The sequence below is a fragment of the Gasterosteus aculeatus genome, chromosome Y (assembly GCF_964276395.1).
Source record: "Gasterosteus aculeatus chromosome Y, fGasAcu3.hap1.1, whole genome shotgun sequence".
Classification (NCBI taxonomy): domain Eukaryota; kingdom Metazoa; phylum Chordata; class Actinopteri; order Perciformes; family Gasterosteidae; genus Gasterosteus; species Gasterosteus aculeatus.
Window position 1 is genome coordinate 231,146 of NC_135709.1, and position 15,938 is coordinate 247,083.

A 15,938-nucleotide genomic window follows, 5' to 3' on the forward strand; every position below is an offset into this window, starting at 1 on the left:
CGGCGAACGTGATAACCACTACACTACGGAAACCACATGAGATGGTGCGTTCAGGGACATAGCGCATGTTTATCTGTTTGATTGTTGAAGTTCGGAATCAAAGAAAGAAACACCAACGACTGTTTCCGCCCGGTCTCGAAACGGGGACCTTTCGAGTGTTAGGAGAACGTGATAACCACTACACTACGGAAACCACATGAGATGGTGCGTTCAGGGACATATCGCATGTTTCTCTGTTTGATTGTTGAAGTTCGGAATCAAAGAAAGAAAGACCAACGACTGTTTCCGCCCGGTCTCGAACCGGGGACCTTTCGCGTGTAAGGCGAACGTGATAACCACTACACTACGGAAACCACAGGAGATGGTGTGTTCAGGGACATAGTTTATGTTTATCTGTTTGATTGCTGAAGAATCAAAGAAAAAAACACCAACGACTGTTTCCGCCCGGTTTCGAACCGGGGACCTTTCGCATGTTAGGCGAACGTGATAACCACTACACTACGGAAACCACATGAGATGGTGCCTTCAGGGACATAGCTTATGTTTATCTGTTTGATTGTTGAAGTTCGGAATCAAAGAAAGAAACACCAACGACTGTTTCCGCCCGGTCTCGAACCGGGGACCTTTCGCGAACGTGATAACCACTACACTACGGAAACCACATGAGACGGTGTGTTCAGGAACCATCAACGATTGTTTCCGCCCGGTCTCGAAACGGGGACCTTTCGAGTGTTAGGAGAACGTGATAACCACTACACTACGGAAACCACATGAGATGGTGCGTTCAGGGACATATCGCATGTTTCTCTGTTTGATTGTTGAAGTTCGGAATCAAAGAAAGAAAGACCAACGACTGTTTCCGCCCGGTCTCGAACCGGGGACCTTTCGCGTGTAAGGCGAACGTGATAACCACTACACTACGGAAACCACAGGAGATGGTGTGTTCAGGGACATAGTTTATGTATATCTGTTTGAATGTTGAAGTTGGGAATCAAAGAAAAAAACATCAACGACTGTTTCCGCCCGGTCTCGAAACGGGGACCTTTCGCGTGTAAGGCGAACGTGATAACCACTACACTACGGAAACCACAGGAGATGGTGCGTTCAGGGACATAGTGTATGTTTATCTGTTTGATTGCTGAAGTTCGGAATAAAGAAAAAAACATCAACGACTGTTTCCGCCCGGTCTCGAACCAGGGACCTTTCGCGAACGTGATAACCACTACACTACGGAAACCACATGAGATGGTGCGTTCAGGGACATAGCGCATGTTTATCTGTTTGATTGTTGAAGTTCGGAATCAAAGAAAGAAAGACCAACGACTGTTTCCGCCCGGTCTCGAACCGGGGACCTTTCGCGTGTAAGGCGAACGTGATAACCACTACACTACGGAAACCACAGGAGATGGTGCGTTCAGGGACATAGCTTATGTTTATCTGTTTGATTGTTGAAGTTCGGAATCAAAGAAAGAAACACCAACGACTGTTTCCGCCCGGTCTCGAACCGGGGACCTTTCGCGTGTGCGGCGAACGTGATAACCACTACACTACGGAAACCACATGAGATGGTGCGTTCAGGGACATAGCGCATGTTTATCTGTTTGATTGTTGAAGTTCGGAATCAAAGAAAGAAACACCAACGACTGTTTCCGCCCGGTCTCGAAACGGGGACCTTTCGCGAACGTGATAACCACTACACTACGGAAACCACATGAGATGGTGCGTTCAGGGACATAGCGCATGTTTATCTGTTTGATTGCTGAAGTTCGGAATAAAGAAAAAAACAACAACGACTGTTTCCGCCCGGTCTCGAACCGGGGACCTTTCGCGTGTAAGGCGAACGTGATAACCACTACACTACGGAAACCACATGAGATGGTGCGTTCAGGGACATAGCTTATGTTTATCTGTTTGATTGCTGAAGTTCGGAATAAACAAAAAAACATCAACGACTGTTTCCGCCCGGTCTCGAACCGGGGACCTTTCGCGTGTTAGGAGAACGTGATAACCACTACACTACGGAAACCACATGAGATGGTGCGTTCAGGGACATATTGCATGTTTCTCTGTTTGATTGTTGAAGTTCGGAATCAAAGAAAGAAAGACCAACGACTGTTTCCGCCCGGTCTCGAACCGGGGACCTTTCGCGTGTAAGGCGAACGTGATAACCACTACACTACGGAAACCACAGGAGATGGTGTGTTCAGGGACATAGTTTATGTATATCTGTTTGAATGTTGAAGTTGGGAATCAAAGAAAAAAACATCAACGACTGTTTCCGCCCGGTCTCGAACCGGGGACCTTTCGCGTGTGAGGCGAACGTGATAACCACTACACTACGGAAACCACATGAGATGGTGCCTTCAGGGACATAGCTTATGTTTATCTGTTTGATTGTTGAAGTTCGGAATCAAAGAAAGAAACACCAACGACTGTTTCCGCCCGGTCTCGAACCGGGGACCTTTCGTGAACGTGATAACCACTACACTACGTAAACCACATGAGACGGTGTGTTCAGGAACCATCAACGATTGTTTCCGCCCGGTCTCGAACCGGGGACCTTTCGCGTGTTAGGCGAACGTGATAACCACTACACTACGGAAACCACATGAGATGGTGCGTTCAGGGACATAGCTTATGTCTATCTGTTTGATTGTTGAATTTCGGAATCAAAGAAAAAAACATCAACGACTGTTTCCGCCCGGTCTCGAAACGGGGACCTTTCGCGTGTAAGGCAAACGTGATAACCACTACACTACGGAAACCACAGGAGATGGTGCGTTCAGGGACATAGTGTATGTTTATCTGTTTGATTGCTGAAGTTCGGAATAAAGAAAAAAACATCAACGACTGTTTCCGCCCGGTCTCGAACCGGGGACCTTTCGCGTGTGAGGCGAACGTGATAACCACTACACTACGGAAACCACATGAGATGGTGCGTTCAGGGACATAGGGCATGTTTATCTGTTTGATTGTTGAAGTTCGGAATCAAAGAAAGAAACACCAACGACTGTTTCCGCCCGGTCTCGAACCGGGGACCTTTCGCGTGTGAGGCGAACGTGATAACCACTACACTACGGAAACCACATGAGATGGTGCGTTCAGGGACATAGGGCATGTTTATCTTTTTGATTGTTGAAGTTCGGAATCAAAGAAAGGAACACCAACGACTGTTTCCGCCCGGTCTCGAACCGGGGACCTTTCGCGTGTTAGGAGAACGTGATAACCACTACACTACGGAAACCACATGAGATGGTGCGTTCAGGGACATATTGCATGTTTCTCTGTTTGATTGTTGAAGTTCGGAATCAAAGAAAGAAAGACCAACGACTGTTTCCGCCCGGTCTCGAACCGGGGACCTTTCGCGTGTAAGGCGAACTAGATAACCACTACACTACGGAAACCACAGGAGATGGTGTGTTCAGGGACATAGTTTATGTATATCTGTTTGAATGTTGAAGTTGGGAATCAAAGAAAAAAACATCAACGACTGTTTCCGCCCGGTCTCGAACCGGGGACCTTTCGCGTGTGAGGCGAACGTGATAACCACTACACTACGGAAACCACATGAGATGGTGCCTTCAGGGACATAGCTTATGTTTATCTGTTTGATTGTTGAAGTTCGGAATCAAAGAAAGAAACACCAACGACTGTTTCCGCCCGGTCTCGAACCGGGGACCTTTCGTGAACGTGATAACCACTACACTACGAAAACCACATGAGACGGTGTGTTCAGGAACCATCAACGATTGTTTCCGCCCGGTCTCGAACCGGGGACCTTTCGCGTGTTAGGCGAACGTGATAACCACTACACTACGGAAACCACATGAGATGGTGCGTTCAGGGACATAGCTTATGTCTATCTGTTTGATTGTTGAATTTCGGAATCAAAGAAAAAAACATCAACGACTGTTTCCGCCCGGTCTCGAAACGGGGACCTTTCGCGTGTAAGGCAAACGTGATAACCACTACACTACGGAAACCACAGGAGATGGTGCGTTCAGGGACATAGTGTATGTTTATCTGTTTGATTGCTGAAGTTCGGAATAAAGAAAAAAACATCAACGACTGTTTCCGCCCGGTCTCGAACCGGGGACCTTTCGCGTGTGAGGCGAACGTGATAACCACTACACTACGGAAACCACATGAGATGGTGCGTTCAGGGACATAGCTTATGTTTATCTGTTTGATTGTTGAAGTTCGGAATCAAAGAAAGAAACACCAACGACTGTTTCCGCCCGGTCTCGAACCGGGGACCTTTCGCGAACGTGATAACCACTACACTACGGAAACCACATGAGACGGTGTGTTCAGGAACCATCAACGATTGTTTCCGCCCGGTCTCGAAACGGGGACCTTTCGAGTGTTAGGAGAACGTGATAACCACTACACTACGGAAACCACATGAGATGGTGCGTTCAGGGACATATCGCATGTTTCTCTGTTTGATTGTTGAAGTTCGGAATCAAAGAAAGAAAGACCAACGACTGTTTCCGCCCGGTCTCGAACCGGGGACCTTTCGCGTGTAAGGCGAACGTGATAACCACTACACTACGGAAACCACAGGAGATGGTGCGTTCAGGGACATAGTGTATGTTTATCTGTTTGATTGCTGAAGTTCGGAATAAAGAAAAAAACATCAACGACTGTTTCCGCCCGGTCTCGAACCAGGGACCTTTCGCGAACATGATAACCACTACACTACGGAAACCACATGAGATGGTGCGTTCAGGGACATAGCGCATGTTTATCTGTTTGAATGTTGAAGTTGGGAATCAAAGAAAAAAACATCAACGACTGTTTCCGCCCGGTCTCGAAACGGGGACCTTTCGCGTGTGAGGCGAACGTGATAACCACTACACTACGGAAACCACATGAGATGGTGCCTTCAGGGACATAGCTTATGTTTATCTGTTTGATTGTTGAAGTTCGGAATCAAAGAAAGAAACACCAACGACTGTTTCCGCCCGGTCTCGAACCGGGGACCTTTCGCGTGTTAGGCGAACGTGATAACCACTACACTACGGAAACCACATGAGATGGTGCGTTCAGGGACATAGCTTATGTTTATCTGTTTGATTGTTGAATTTCGGAATCAAAGAAAAAAACATCAACGACTGTTTCCGCCCGGTCTCGAAACGGGGACCTTTCGCGTGTAAGGCGAACGTGATAACCACTACACTACGGAAACAACATGCGATGGTGCGTTCAGGGACATAGCTTATGTTTATCTGTTTGATTGCTGAAGTTCGGAATAAAGAAAAAAACATCAACGACTGTTTCCGCCCGGTCTCGAACCGGGGACCTTTCGCGTGTGAGGCGAACGTGATAACCACTACACTACGGAAACCACATGAGATGGTGCGTTCAGGGACATAGCTTATGTTTATCTGTTTGATTGTTGAATTTCGGAATCAAAGAAAAAAACATCAACGACTGTTTCCGCCCGGTCTCGAAACGGGGACCTTTCGCGTGTAAGGCGAACGTGATAACCACTACACTACGGAAACCACAGGAGATGGTGCGTTCAGGGACATAGTGTATGTTTATCTGTTTGATTGCTGAAGTTCGGAATAAAGAAAAAAACATCAACGACTGTTTCCGCCCGGTCTCGAACCGGGGACCTTTCGCGTGTGAGGCGAACGTGATAACCACTACACTACGGAAACCACATGAGATGGTGCGTTCAGGGACATAGGGCATGTTTATCTGTTTGATTGTTGAAGTTCGGAATCAAAGAAAGAAACACCAACGACTGTTTCCGCCCGGTCTCGAACCGGGGACCTTTCGCGTGTTAGGCGAACGTGATAACCACTACACTACGGAAACAACATGAGATGGTGCGTTCAGGGACGTAGCTTATGTTTATCTGTTTGATTGTTGAAGTTCGGAATCAAAGAAAGAAACACCAACGACTGTTTCCGCCCGGTCTTGAACCGGGGACCTTTCGCGAACGTGATAGCCACTACACTACGGAAACCACATGAGACGGTGTGTTCAGGAACCATCAACGATTGTTTCCGCCCGGTCTCGAAACGGGGACCTTTCGAGTGTTAGGAGAACGTGATAACCACTACACTACGGAAACACCATGAGATGGTGCGTTCAGGGACATATCGCATGTTTCTCTGTTTGATTGTTGAAGTTCGGAATCAAAGAAAGAAAGACCAACGACTGTTTCCGCCCGGTCTCGAACCGGGGACCTTTCGCGTGTAAGGCGAACGTGATAACCACTACACTACGGAAACCACAGGAGATGGTGTGTTCAGGGACATAGTTTATGTATATCTGTTTGAATGTTGAAGTTGGGAATCAAAGAAAAAAACATCAACGACTGTTTCCGCCCGGTCTCGAACCGGGGACCTTTCGCGTGTGAGGCGAACGTGATAACCACTACACTACGGAAACCACATGAGATGGTGCCTTCAGGGACATAGCTTATGTTTATCTGTTTGATTGTTGAAGTTCGGAATCAAAGAAAGAAACACCAACGACTGTTTCCGCCCGGTCTCGAACCGGGGACCTTTCGCGAACGTGATAACCACTACACTACGGAAACCACATGAGACGGTGTGTTCAGGAACCATCAACGATTGTTTCCGCCCGGTCTCGAAACGGGGACCTTTCGAGTGTTAGGAGAACGTGATAACCACTACACTACGGAAACCACATGAGATGGTGCGTTTAGGGACATATCGCATGTTTCTCTGTTTGATTGTTGAAGTTCGGAATCAAAGAAAGAAACACCAACGACTGTTTCCGCCCGGTCTCGAACCAGGGACCTTTCGCGAACGTGATAACCACTACACTACGGAAACCACAGGAGATGGTGCGTTCAGGGACATAGTGTATGTTTATCTGTTTGATTGCTGAAGTTCGGAATAAAGAAAAAAACATCAACGACTGTTTCCGCCCGGTCTCGAACCAGGGACCTTTCGCGAACGTGATAACCACTACACTACGGAAACCACATGAGATGGTGCGTTCAGGGACATAGCGCATGTTTATCTGTTTGATTGCTGAAGTTCGGAATAAACAAAAAAACATCAACGACTGTTTCCGCCTGGTCTCGATCCGGGGACCTTTCGCGTGTGCGGCGAACGTGATAACCACTACACTACGGAAACCACATGAGATAGTGCGTTCAGGGACATAGCGCATGTTTATCTGTTTGATTGTTGAAGTTCGGAATCAAAGAAAGAAACAACAACGACTGTTTCCGCCCGGTCTCGAACCGGGGACCTTTCGCGTGTTAGGCGAACGTGATAACCACTACACTACGGAAACCACATGAGATGGTGCCTTCAGGGACATAGCTTATGTTTATCTGTTTGATTGTTGAATTTCGGAATCAAAGAAAAAAACATCAACGACTGTTTCCGCCCGGTCTCGAAACGGGGACCTTTCGCGTGTAAGGCGAACATGATAACCACTACACTACGGAAACCACAGGAGATGGTGCGTTCAGGGACATAGCTTATGTTTATCTGTTTGATTGCTGAAGTTCGGAATAAACAAAAAAACATCAACGACTGTTTCCGCCCGGTCTCGAACCGGGGACCTTTCGCGTGTGCGGCGAACGTGATAACCACTACACTACGGAAACCACATGAGATGGTGCGTTCAGGGACATAGCGCATGTTTATCTGTTTGATTGTTGAAGTTCGGAATCAAAGAAAGAAACACCAACGACTGTTTCCGCCCGGTCTCGAACCGGGGACCTTTCGCGTGTTAGGCGAACGTGATAACCACTACACTACGGAAACCACATGAGATGGTGCGTTCAGGGACATTTCGCATGTTTATCTGTTTGATTGTTGAAGTTCGGAATCAAAGAAAGAAAGACCAACGACTGTTTCCGCCCGGTCTCGAAACGGGGACCTTCCGCGTGTAAGGCAAACGTGATAACCACTACACTACGGAAACCACATGAGATGGTGCGTTCAGGGACATAGTGTATGTTTATCTGTTTGATTGCGAAGTTCGGAATCAAAGAAAAAAACATCAACGACTGTTTCCGCCCGGTCTCGAACCGGGGACCTTTCGCATGTGAGGCGAACGTGATAACCACTACACTACGGAAACCACATGAGATGGTGCGTTCAGGGACATAGTGTATGTTTATCTGTTTGATTGCGAAGTTCGGAATCAAAGAAAAAAACACCAACGACTGTTTCCGCCCGGTCTCGAACCGGGGACCTTTCGCGTGTGCGGCGAACGTGATAACCACTACACTACGGAAACCACATGAGATGGTGCGTTCAGGGACATAGCGCATGTTTATCTGTTTGATTGTTGAAGTTCGGAATCAAAGAAAGAAACACCAACGACTGTTTCCGCCCGGTCTCGAACCGGGGACCTTTCGCGTGTTAGGCGAACGTGATAACCACTACACTACGGAAACCACATGAGATGGTGCGTTCAGGGACATTTCGCATGTTTATCTGTTTGATTGTTGAAGTTCGGAATCAAAGAAAGAAAGACCAACGACTGTTTCCGCCCGGTCTCGAAACGGGGACCTTCCGCGTGTAAGGCAAACGTGATAACCACTACACTACGGAAACCACATGAGATGGTGCGTTCAGGGACATAGTGTATGTTTATCTGTTTGATTGCGAAGTTCGGAATCAAAGAAAAAAACATCAACGACTGTTTCCGCCCGGTCTCGAACCGGGGACCTTTCGCATGTGAGGCGAACGTGATAACCACTACACTACGGAAACCACATGAGATGGTGCGTTCAGGGACATAGTGTATGTTTATCTGTTTGATTGCGAAGTTCGGAATCAAAGAAAAAAACACCAACGACTGTTTCCGCCCGGTCTCGAAACGGGGACCTTCCGCGTGTAAGGCAAACGTGATAACCACTACACTACGGAAACCACATGAGATGGTGCGTTCAGGGACATAGTGTATGTTTATCTGTTTGATTGCGAAGTTCGGAATCAAAGAAAAAAACATCAACGACTGTTTCCGCCCGGTCTCGAACCGGGGACCTTTCGCGTGTGAGGCGAACGTGATAACCACTACACTACGGAAACCACATGAGATGGTGCGTTCAGGGACATAGCTTATGTTTATCTGTTTGATTGTTGAATTTCGGAATCAAAGAAAAAAACATCAACGACTGTTTCCGCCCGGTCTCGAAACGGGGACCTTCCGCGTGTAAGGCAAACGTGATAACCACTACACTACGGAAACCACATGAGATGGTGCGTTCAGGGACATAGTGAATGTTTATCTGTTTGATTGCGAAGTTCGGAATCAAAGAAAAAAACATCAACGACTGTTTCCGCCCGGTCTCGAACCGGGGACCTTTCGCGTGTGAGGCGAACGTGATAACCACTACACTACGGAAACCACAGGAGATGGTGCGTTCAGGGACATAGCTTATGTATATCTGTTTGAATGTTAAAGTTCGGAATCAAAGAGAGAAACATCAACGACTGTTTCTGCCCGGTCTCGAACCGGGGACCTTTCGCGTCTTAGGCGAACGTGATAAATTAGAGGTGGGTAAACTGAATTTTGTGATCATACAGACCTCGACGCGATGCGAAGCAACGCAACACAAAGCGTCGCGACTCTGTAAGGCTGTCCTGGCTATATTGCATTTTGTTATCAGTAAAAGTCATATACAATCAATGACAATGAATACATGTGTTAGTAGTTTGTAGTTTATTAAATTTAAGAAAACAGTAAAGAAAAGTATGACAAGACAACAACACAATTGCAGATTAAGAACTATCTACATACGCAGTCTCCTTTTTACAGTAGTGCCCAGAGGGCCTCCTTGTCCTCCACATCAGGTTCTGCCTTGCTTGTCCTCTCTCTATTGGACCTGGTGTTTCTCCTCTCCCTGTGCTCTCTGCATCATTGCCTGTCCTCTCACTGCCTGAAAAAATATGTTGAATTTAAGAGTTAACCAGTTAAGCAGCCTGTCAATTACACTGACAACATAAGTTAAAGGAATACTCATGTACTACCTATGTCATCATAAATAGCCCATACAGCATGTTTTTTTTCATATTGAGAACTGACTTGTTTTCTAATCTACGCGTCACCAGGCGTTTTTCTTGTCCTTTTACTGTGCACGACCAGCGACACAGAGCGCGCGACTACTACCCCCCCCCCGTCGGTTGTTCCGCCCGCAACGACTACTACCCCTCCCCCCCCCGTCGGACCTTCTCGACCGGTCCGCGAAATATTGTCTGACATAAAACCGGTCCGTGAGGTAAAAAAGGTTGGGGACCACTGGGCTGATCCACAACGTGTATGTTTACATACCTCCTGGATCCTGATTGGTGTCGCTGCTGCAGCCGCAAGGCACTGATTGGATGCTCACAGACCGTAATACAGCGCAGATGAAAAGGATTCAGACTACGGCGTGTATATGTTCAACAACAGGAAACGTAGTCTTAGCTGTTTTAAAATGACACCAAGTTTATTTCGGATTATTCCAACGGAAGAATACAAGGCGCAGGAAACTTTGACGTGCGTAAACGCCACTTAGAGGTGCGTAAACGCTATTTATAGGTGCGTAAACGCTATTTCCAAAATTCTAGAGGTGCGTAAACGGCGTTTACGTGCGTTTACCCTCCACTACAGCCCTGCCTGCAAGTCAACTTTGCTGCGTTAAAATTCAGAGATTTGCCATGGAGAAAAGTCAGATAGCCCACTAACCCCCAAGGCAAGGCAAGGCAATTTTATTTGTATAGCGCTTTTCATACACAAGGCAGACTCAAAGTGCTTCACATCATAACATTTCATACAATAAAGTGAGATAAAATGCAGGAATTAGAAGACAATTAAAAACAGCAAATAAAATTATAAATTAAAATCTTATTTAAATTGTTTAATTAAAAGCAGAGGTTAAAAGTGCAATGTAGGTAAAATTTAGCAGAAGGCAAAGCTGAGCATAAAAGTTTTCAGTCTTGTTTTAAACGTGGTCAGAGTTGGGGCAAGTCTTAAATCTTCAGGAAGTGAATTCCAGCTGTTTGTTGCGTAGTAACTAAATGATGCTTTGCCATGATTTGTATTTACTCTGGGAATCACTAACAGATTTGTGTCAGAAGATCTTAGTGATCTTGAAGGCTTATGTAGTGGAAGCATATCAGTGATATACTTTGGCCCTAAACCATGTAGTGATTTATATGTGAGCAGTAGGATTTTGAAATTAATTCTCTGACATACTGGGAGCCAATGTAAGGATTTAAGAATTGGTGTAATGTGCTCACATTTTTTGGTCTTTGTTAGAACTCTAGCAGCAGCGTTCTGAACAAGCTGGAGCTGCCTGACAGTTTTTTTTGGAAGACCTGCAAGGAGACCATTACAATAGTCCAGCCTACTAGTTATAAAGACATGTACAAGTGTTTCTAAGTCTTGAGCTGACATGAGCCCTCTAAGTCGTGCTACATGTTTGAGGTGGTAGTAGGCCGATTGTGTTACTGATTTGATGTGACTCTCCAAGTGTAAATCTGAATCCATAATAACCCCCAGATTTCTGGCTTTATTTGATGTTTTCAGGGACAGAGAGTGAAGGTGTTGGGTTACTTTAAACCTTTCTTTTTTAGCACCAAATACAATGATCTCAGTTTTGTCTTCATTTAGTTGTAGGAAATTTTGACATATCCAGTCTTTGATTTGCTCAATGCACTGGCACAGAAGATCTATGGGGCGATAGTCGTTTGGTGATAGCGCTACATAGATTTGGGTGTCATCAGCGTAGCAATGGTGGTCAATTTTATTTCTTTGCATGATTTGTCCTAGTGGGAGCATGTAGATGTTGAATAAAGTCGCCCCTAAGATCAAACCTTGGGGGACTCCACACGTTACGTCGGTTGTTTCTGATACGAAGTCACCAATGGAAACAAAATAGTTCCGGTCTTGTAGATATGACCTGAACCTGCTTAAGACTGTGCCTGAGAGCCCCACCCAGTTTTCCAACCTGTCCAAAAGTATTGAGTGGTCGACAGTATCAAATGCAGCACTGAGGTCTAATAGCATTAATATTGAAGTTTTGCCAGAGTCTGTGTTAAGACGGATGTCATTTACAACTAATAGGGCCGTCTCGGTGCTATGAAGAGGTCGAAATCCTGACTGGAAGTTGTCGTGGCAGCCAGTTGAAGCCAGGAAGTGATTACGTTGTTGTAGGACAACTTTCTCAATTATTTTACTTATGAAAGGTAGATTTGAAATTGGTCTGTAGTTGTTGATAATAGAGGCATCTAGGCTCCTCTTTTTTAGGAGAGGTTTAATAACTGCAGTTTTGAAAGCTTTTGGGAAATGGCCTGTCTGAATAGAGTTATTAACTATTTGCAATGTGTCTGTTGCTAGGCAGTCAAAAACATTCTTAAAGAAGTTGGTAGGTAAAGCATCAAGACAGCAGGTGGATGGTTTTAAATTTGTCACCGTTTCCTCTAGAGTTTGAGAGTCTATGGCATTAAAGCTTGTCATCATTGCTGTGTTACTTTTGCCTAAATAGGGTGGTGATCCAACATTTTTGCTTGAGATATTAATGGCGCGTCTGATGCCTTCAATTTTATCAGTATAAAAGAACGCAAACTCGTTGCATTTCTGTGTGGAATGGAGTTCAGGTGGTATTTGTGTCGGGGGGTTGGTCAGTCTGTCAACAGTTTCAAACAGGGTTTTTGCCTTATTAGTGTTGTTGTTGATGATGTTGGAGAAGAATGTTTCTCTAGCACTTTTTAAGTCTAAATTGTAGGCCCGGAGGCGCTCTTTATAGATGTCATGGTGAGTATGAAGTTTTGTATTCTGCCAGATTCGTTCAGCCTTCCTGCACTCTCTTCTCTGGGCTGTTACAACAGCAGCTTTTCTCCTGGGCGCCTTTTGCTTACTAGAACTGGTTTTCACCGTAACAGGTGCTATGTCATCTATAACATTCAAAATTTTGGAATTAAAGTTAAAATTTTGACATGGGATTAGAGGTGGTAACGAGGAGATGACATTTTTAAAGAGTACATTAGTATGTTCCTTGATGTACCGTTTTTTGACAGTATTTGATTTTGATTGTGTGTCAGGAATGAAAGAAATACTAAAGAAAACACAGAAGTGGTCAGACAATGAAGGATCAGTCACAAAAACATCGGAAACAATGAGACCTTTTGTGATAATCAGGTCCAGGGTGTGTCCCTTACAATGAGTAGCCTCACATGTTGAGACAGTTCAAATGTGTCTAAAATAGTCAAAGTGCAAAGTTCTTTTGCACCCTTGTCATTCAAATTGTCAGTATGAAAACTAAAGTCACCAGTTATAACTAGACAGTCAAAGTCGGTAGAAATGCTAGACAATAATTCAGTAAAATCATCGAAAAAATGTGCAGAATATTTAGGTGGCCTGTAAATAATTACCAGGAGAACTCTGGGAGAACCTTTCAATACAACACAAAGATATTCGAATGATGGAAAATCACTAAGTAACATCTGTTTCCCCTGAAATATATTTTTAAATATAGCAGCAACCCCTCCACCTCTTTTTCCAGATTTACATACATCAATAAAGTTATAGTTGGGGGGTGCTGCCTCAATCAGAATGCTTGCACTGTTATTTTGTTCTAGCCATGTTTCAGTTAAAAACATAAATTCAAGTTTAGAAGTGGTAATAAAATCATTGACTAAAAACGATTTGTTATTAAGAGACCTAACATTAAGCAGAGCCATCCTGATGGTGTTATTCACAGGCTTTGGGGTTGACTTTGAGCTGGAGAGAATAGGAATGAGATTTGTTAGATTAGCAGTGTGTCAAAGTTTCGCAACGTTCACTCTCTTGGTGGTCACAACAGGAATGCAGAAGGTGCCATGTTTTGACGTAGGCGACCTTGGGTCCAGCTGATAATGCGGTCTACTGCTGAACCCTTTTCTATCAGTAATATTCAGGGCTGCTGTCAGGAGGAGGAGGGGGTGGGCCTAAGGGGGGGGATTGAGCAGCGTCACAGCTGGGATGGATTTGTGGAGGTGGAGGTGGAGCACGTCTTCGTAGAGGTGGGGGGGCAGATCGGCGTAAGATGGCGTCACTGCTGAGATGAGCTGGTGCAGGTGGACGCTGGGGGGGAGGGCGCTGAGGGAGTAAAAATAGGAGTAGGGCGGGGGGGTAAGTGGGGGTAACTCTTGGAACTCCAAGGGGGAGGAGGGGGGAGAAAGGTTTACTGAAGGGAGGGAGAAAGAGGGAGACGTGGACCTGGATGGGGGCTCTGGGGGGGGGTGGGAGAGGGATCCTCACACGTAATGGCAGGAGGGTTAGAGGGGGATGGCAATGGCGGTCCTCCTTCGCCGTTTCTGATAAGCTGTGTTTTCTCTTCCTTCTTTGTGGGCTCCTCTTCTTGCCTCGTGTCCTTGGCAGTGGGGACAGATGGATGACGCATGATGTAAAACATGTTGGAAATGAAAAGCTTTGCTCCCATCTTATTCAGGCAAAGTCCATTTGTCTTAAAAAGATGGCTGCGGTCCCAGAAAAAGCTAAAATTGTTGATACAATGCATTGAACGAACTGCACATGCAGTTAAGAGCCATTTGTTGAGCCAAAACAATCTACTGAATCTCTCAGCTCCTCTCCCGGTCGGGGGCAGAGGACCACTGATGAACACCTCAGCATTCACAGAGCTGACTGTTTCTAAGAGATTATCGAAGTGCTCTTTTAACTTTTATGATTGTTGTTTTTCAATGTCATTGGAGCCAATGTGCAGGATTAAATTTTTCACAGTTGGGTGTTCAGCCACAATTTCCAAAATTCTTTCTTCCAAGTCAGACACCATATCCTCCGGGAAGCAGAGTACTTTGGTGTCGTTACTACTTTTCATATCTTTTACAGAAAAATCACCCACAATCAGATTTTCAGGCCCTGTCGTTAGCTTTCTCTGTGGCTTTGAGTTAGCAGGTCTTACCCTGTTGCGTGGTGGTGGAGGGTTATCCAGAAATTTAGAGGGGGATCCATGGTCCTGCAACAGTGGAGCAAACCTGTTTTGTAGTTTTACACCTGTTTGCTGGGGAGGTTTCTTGGTAGTTCCCCTCTTCTCAGTTGTCCGCTGCTTTGTTCTACGTTGAGGAGGAGTTATGCCTGGATGGTAACGCAGGCCAGTCGGCCAGATCACAGATATCGGGCCGCCGCGTCCTGCCAGTTATCCGTTCTCCCTTGTCTGGTCTTCTCTTTGGCTTTGCACCAAGTGTGGTCCAGGGAGGACTGTCGCTGGTTTATTACCCTGTACAGAGTCCTCTAGTTTCTTCATAGTTCCATCATTGCTAGTTAGCTGGGTTCTAGCATGCTCTTGTCCACTGTTTTGAGTCATTGCTAGAGTGGTGTTGGTCCATTTACTTCTACATTTACCTCTAACCGATTAACTTTTGTTTCCAGCAGTAAAATCTTCTGTACGAGTTTGTGGTAATCTTCCCTGGAGAAGGGAGGCATCTTCTGCTAATTACCTTTAGCACTGTAGCACAGGCTCAGGCTTATCTTGTTTGGTAGGCCTAGGCGTAGCGTTGAGGAAGTCGTAAAAATATTGAAAAATGACGGTTTTATCTAAAAGAAAATATAATCCCACTGGTTTTGTAAGTATCCAGGAGCTCCTGCTCTTTGTTTCGTTAAGCGATTGCCGTTGCCAGAGGTGAAAGTGGACAAAATGAGCGGAGCTGCTCCTCGGTGCGACTGGTCTCGGTGCGAAACAAACGCTTCACATAATTAAGGATTAATGTGAACTGAGGTCACAGAAACTGTCCACCTCACATTGCAAAACTTCGTTCAGATATTTTGGCCAACCAAGCACAGAAAAGCAAAATCCCAAAACGTTTCATTATAAAAGACATTTTGTAAAAGTCACTGTAAGATCAATAGGGAGTTAATTTGTCAAGTCCTTGAAGAAGCCCTTCGAGTTATCCCTTCATAAATCATATTACCCCCTGCTGCTTTTTACTTCAGAGTTATGGAAACGA

At 45.5% G+C, this 15,938-nt stretch overlaps 30 non-coding genes across 30 annotated transcripts; all 30 read right to left on the reverse strand.

Annotated features, from left to right (window-relative positions):
• Positions 1-280: 280 nt before the first annotated feature.
• Positions 281-353, reverse strand: trnav-uac (transfer RNA valine (anticodon UAC)). Its single transcript has one exon. It is a non-coding gene; the product is annotated as a tRNA-Val (tRNA).
• Positions 354-435: 82 nt separating this feature from the next.
• Positions 436-508, reverse strand: trnav-aac (transfer RNA valine (anticodon AAC)). Its single transcript has one exon. It is a non-coding gene; the product is annotated as a tRNA-Val (tRNA).
• A 346-nt stretch (positions 509-854) lies between these two features.
• Positions 855-927, reverse strand: trnav-uac (transfer RNA valine (anticodon UAC)). The gene has a single exon. It is a non-coding gene; the product is annotated as a tRNA-Val (tRNA).
• Positions 928-1,014: 87 nt separating this feature from the next.
• Positions 1,015-1,087, reverse strand: trnav-uac (transfer RNA valine (anticodon UAC)). The gene has a single exon. It is a non-coding gene; the product is annotated as a tRNA-Val (tRNA).
• Positions 1,088-1,324: 237 nt separating this feature from the next.
• On the reverse strand, positions 1,325-1,397 carry trnav-uac (transfer RNA valine (anticodon UAC)). The gene has a single exon. It is a non-coding gene; the product is annotated as a tRNA-Val (tRNA).
• Positions 1,398-1,794: 397 nt separating this feature from the next.
• Positions 1,795-1,867, reverse strand: trnav-uac (transfer RNA valine (anticodon UAC)). Its single transcript has one exon. It is a non-coding gene; the product is annotated as a tRNA-Val (tRNA).
• Positions 1,868-2,113: 246 nt separating this feature from the next.
• On the reverse strand, positions 2,114-2,186 carry trnav-uac (transfer RNA valine (anticodon UAC)). The gene has a single exon. It is a non-coding gene; the product is annotated as a tRNA-Val (tRNA).
• Positions 2,187-2,273: 87 nt separating this feature from the next.
• Positions 2,274-2,346, reverse strand: trnav-cac (transfer RNA valine (anticodon CAC)). The gene has a single exon. It is a non-coding gene; the product is annotated as a tRNA-Val (tRNA).
• A 186-nt stretch (positions 2,347-2,532) lies between these two features.
• trnav-aac (transfer RNA valine (anticodon AAC)) lies at positions 2,533-2,605 on the reverse strand. The gene has a single exon. It is a non-coding gene; the product is annotated as a tRNA-Val (tRNA).
• Positions 2,606-2,851: 246 nt separating this feature from the next.
• Positions 2,852-2,924, reverse strand: trnav-cac (transfer RNA valine (anticodon CAC)). Its single transcript has one exon. It is a non-coding gene; the product is annotated as a tRNA-Val (tRNA).
• Positions 2,925-3,011: 87 nt separating this feature from the next.
• On the reverse strand, positions 3,012-3,084 carry trnav-cac (transfer RNA valine (anticodon CAC)). Its single transcript has one exon. It is a non-coding gene; the product is annotated as a tRNA-Val (tRNA).
• A 407-nt stretch (positions 3,085-3,491) lies between these two features.
• Positions 3,492-3,564, reverse strand: trnav-cac (transfer RNA valine (anticodon CAC)). The gene has a single exon. It is a non-coding gene; the product is annotated as a tRNA-Val (tRNA).
• Positions 3,565-3,750: 186 nt separating this feature from the next.
• On the reverse strand, positions 3,751-3,823 carry trnav-aac (transfer RNA valine (anticodon AAC)). Its single transcript has one exon. It is a non-coding gene; the product is annotated as a tRNA-Val (tRNA).
• Positions 3,824-4,069: 246 nt separating this feature from the next.
• On the reverse strand, positions 4,070-4,142 carry trnav-cac (transfer RNA valine (anticodon CAC)). Its single transcript has one exon. It is a non-coding gene; the product is annotated as a tRNA-Val (tRNA).
• Positions 4,143-4,488: 346 nt separating this feature from the next.
• Positions 4,489-4,561, reverse strand: trnav-uac (transfer RNA valine (anticodon UAC)). The gene has a single exon. It is a non-coding gene; the product is annotated as a tRNA-Val (tRNA).
• A 397-nt stretch (positions 4,562-4,958) lies between these two features.
• On the reverse strand, positions 4,959-5,031 carry trnav-aac (transfer RNA valine (anticodon AAC)). Its single transcript has one exon. It is a non-coding gene; the product is annotated as a tRNA-Val (tRNA).
• Positions 5,032-5,118: 87 nt separating this feature from the next.
• Positions 5,119-5,191, reverse strand: trnav-uac (transfer RNA valine (anticodon UAC)). The gene has a single exon. It is a non-coding gene; the product is annotated as a tRNA-Val (tRNA).
• An 86-nt stretch (positions 5,192-5,277) lies between these two features.
• Positions 5,278-5,350, reverse strand: trnav-cac (transfer RNA valine (anticodon CAC)). The gene has a single exon. It is a non-coding gene; the product is annotated as a tRNA-Val (tRNA).
• Positions 5,351-5,437: 87 nt separating this feature from the next.
• Positions 5,438-5,510, reverse strand: trnav-uac (transfer RNA valine (anticodon UAC)). The gene has a single exon. It is a non-coding gene; the product is annotated as a tRNA-Val (tRNA).
• An 86-nt stretch (positions 5,511-5,596) lies between these two features.
• trnav-cac (transfer RNA valine (anticodon CAC)) lies at positions 5,597-5,669 on the reverse strand. The gene has a single exon. It is a non-coding gene; the product is annotated as a tRNA-Val (tRNA).
• An 87-nt stretch (positions 5,670-5,756) lies between these two features.
• On the reverse strand, positions 5,757-5,829 carry trnav-aac (transfer RNA valine (anticodon AAC)). The gene has a single exon. It is a non-coding gene; the product is annotated as a tRNA-Val (tRNA).
• A 346-nt stretch (positions 5,830-6,175) lies between these two features.
• On the reverse strand, positions 6,176-6,248 carry trnav-uac (transfer RNA valine (anticodon UAC)). The gene has a single exon. It is a non-coding gene; the product is annotated as a tRNA-Val (tRNA).
• Positions 6,249-6,335: 87 nt separating this feature from the next.
• Positions 6,336-6,408, reverse strand: trnav-cac (transfer RNA valine (anticodon CAC)). The gene has a single exon. It is a non-coding gene; the product is annotated as a tRNA-Val (tRNA).
• Positions 6,409-7,214: 806 nt separating this feature from the next.
• trnav-aac (transfer RNA valine (anticodon AAC)) lies at positions 7,215-7,287 on the reverse strand. Its single transcript has one exon. It is a non-coding gene; the product is annotated as a tRNA-Val (tRNA).
• A 406-nt stretch (positions 7,288-7,693) lies between these two features.
• On the reverse strand, positions 7,694-7,766 carry trnav-aac (transfer RNA valine (anticodon AAC)). The gene has a single exon. It is a non-coding gene; the product is annotated as a tRNA-Val (tRNA).
• A 246-nt stretch (positions 7,767-8,012) lies between these two features.
• trnav-cac (transfer RNA valine (anticodon CAC)) lies at positions 8,013-8,085 on the reverse strand. The gene has a single exon. It is a non-coding gene; the product is annotated as a tRNA-Val (tRNA).
• A 246-nt stretch (positions 8,086-8,331) lies between these two features.
• trnav-aac (transfer RNA valine (anticodon AAC)) lies at positions 8,332-8,404 on the reverse strand. The gene has a single exon. It is a non-coding gene; the product is annotated as a tRNA-Val (tRNA).
• A 246-nt stretch (positions 8,405-8,650) lies between these two features.
• trnav-cac (transfer RNA valine (anticodon CAC)) lies at positions 8,651-8,723 on the reverse strand. The gene has a single exon. It is a non-coding gene; the product is annotated as a tRNA-Val (tRNA).
• A 245-nt stretch (positions 8,724-8,968) lies between these two features.
• trnav-cac (transfer RNA valine (anticodon CAC)) lies at positions 8,969-9,041 on the reverse strand. The gene has a single exon. It is a non-coding gene; the product is annotated as a tRNA-Val (tRNA).
• Positions 9,042-9,287: 246 nt separating this feature from the next.
• On the reverse strand, positions 9,288-9,360 carry trnav-cac (transfer RNA valine (anticodon CAC)). The gene has a single exon. It is a non-coding gene; the product is annotated as a tRNA-Val (tRNA).
• Between the last annotated feature and the right edge of the window lie 6,578 nt (positions 9,361-15,938).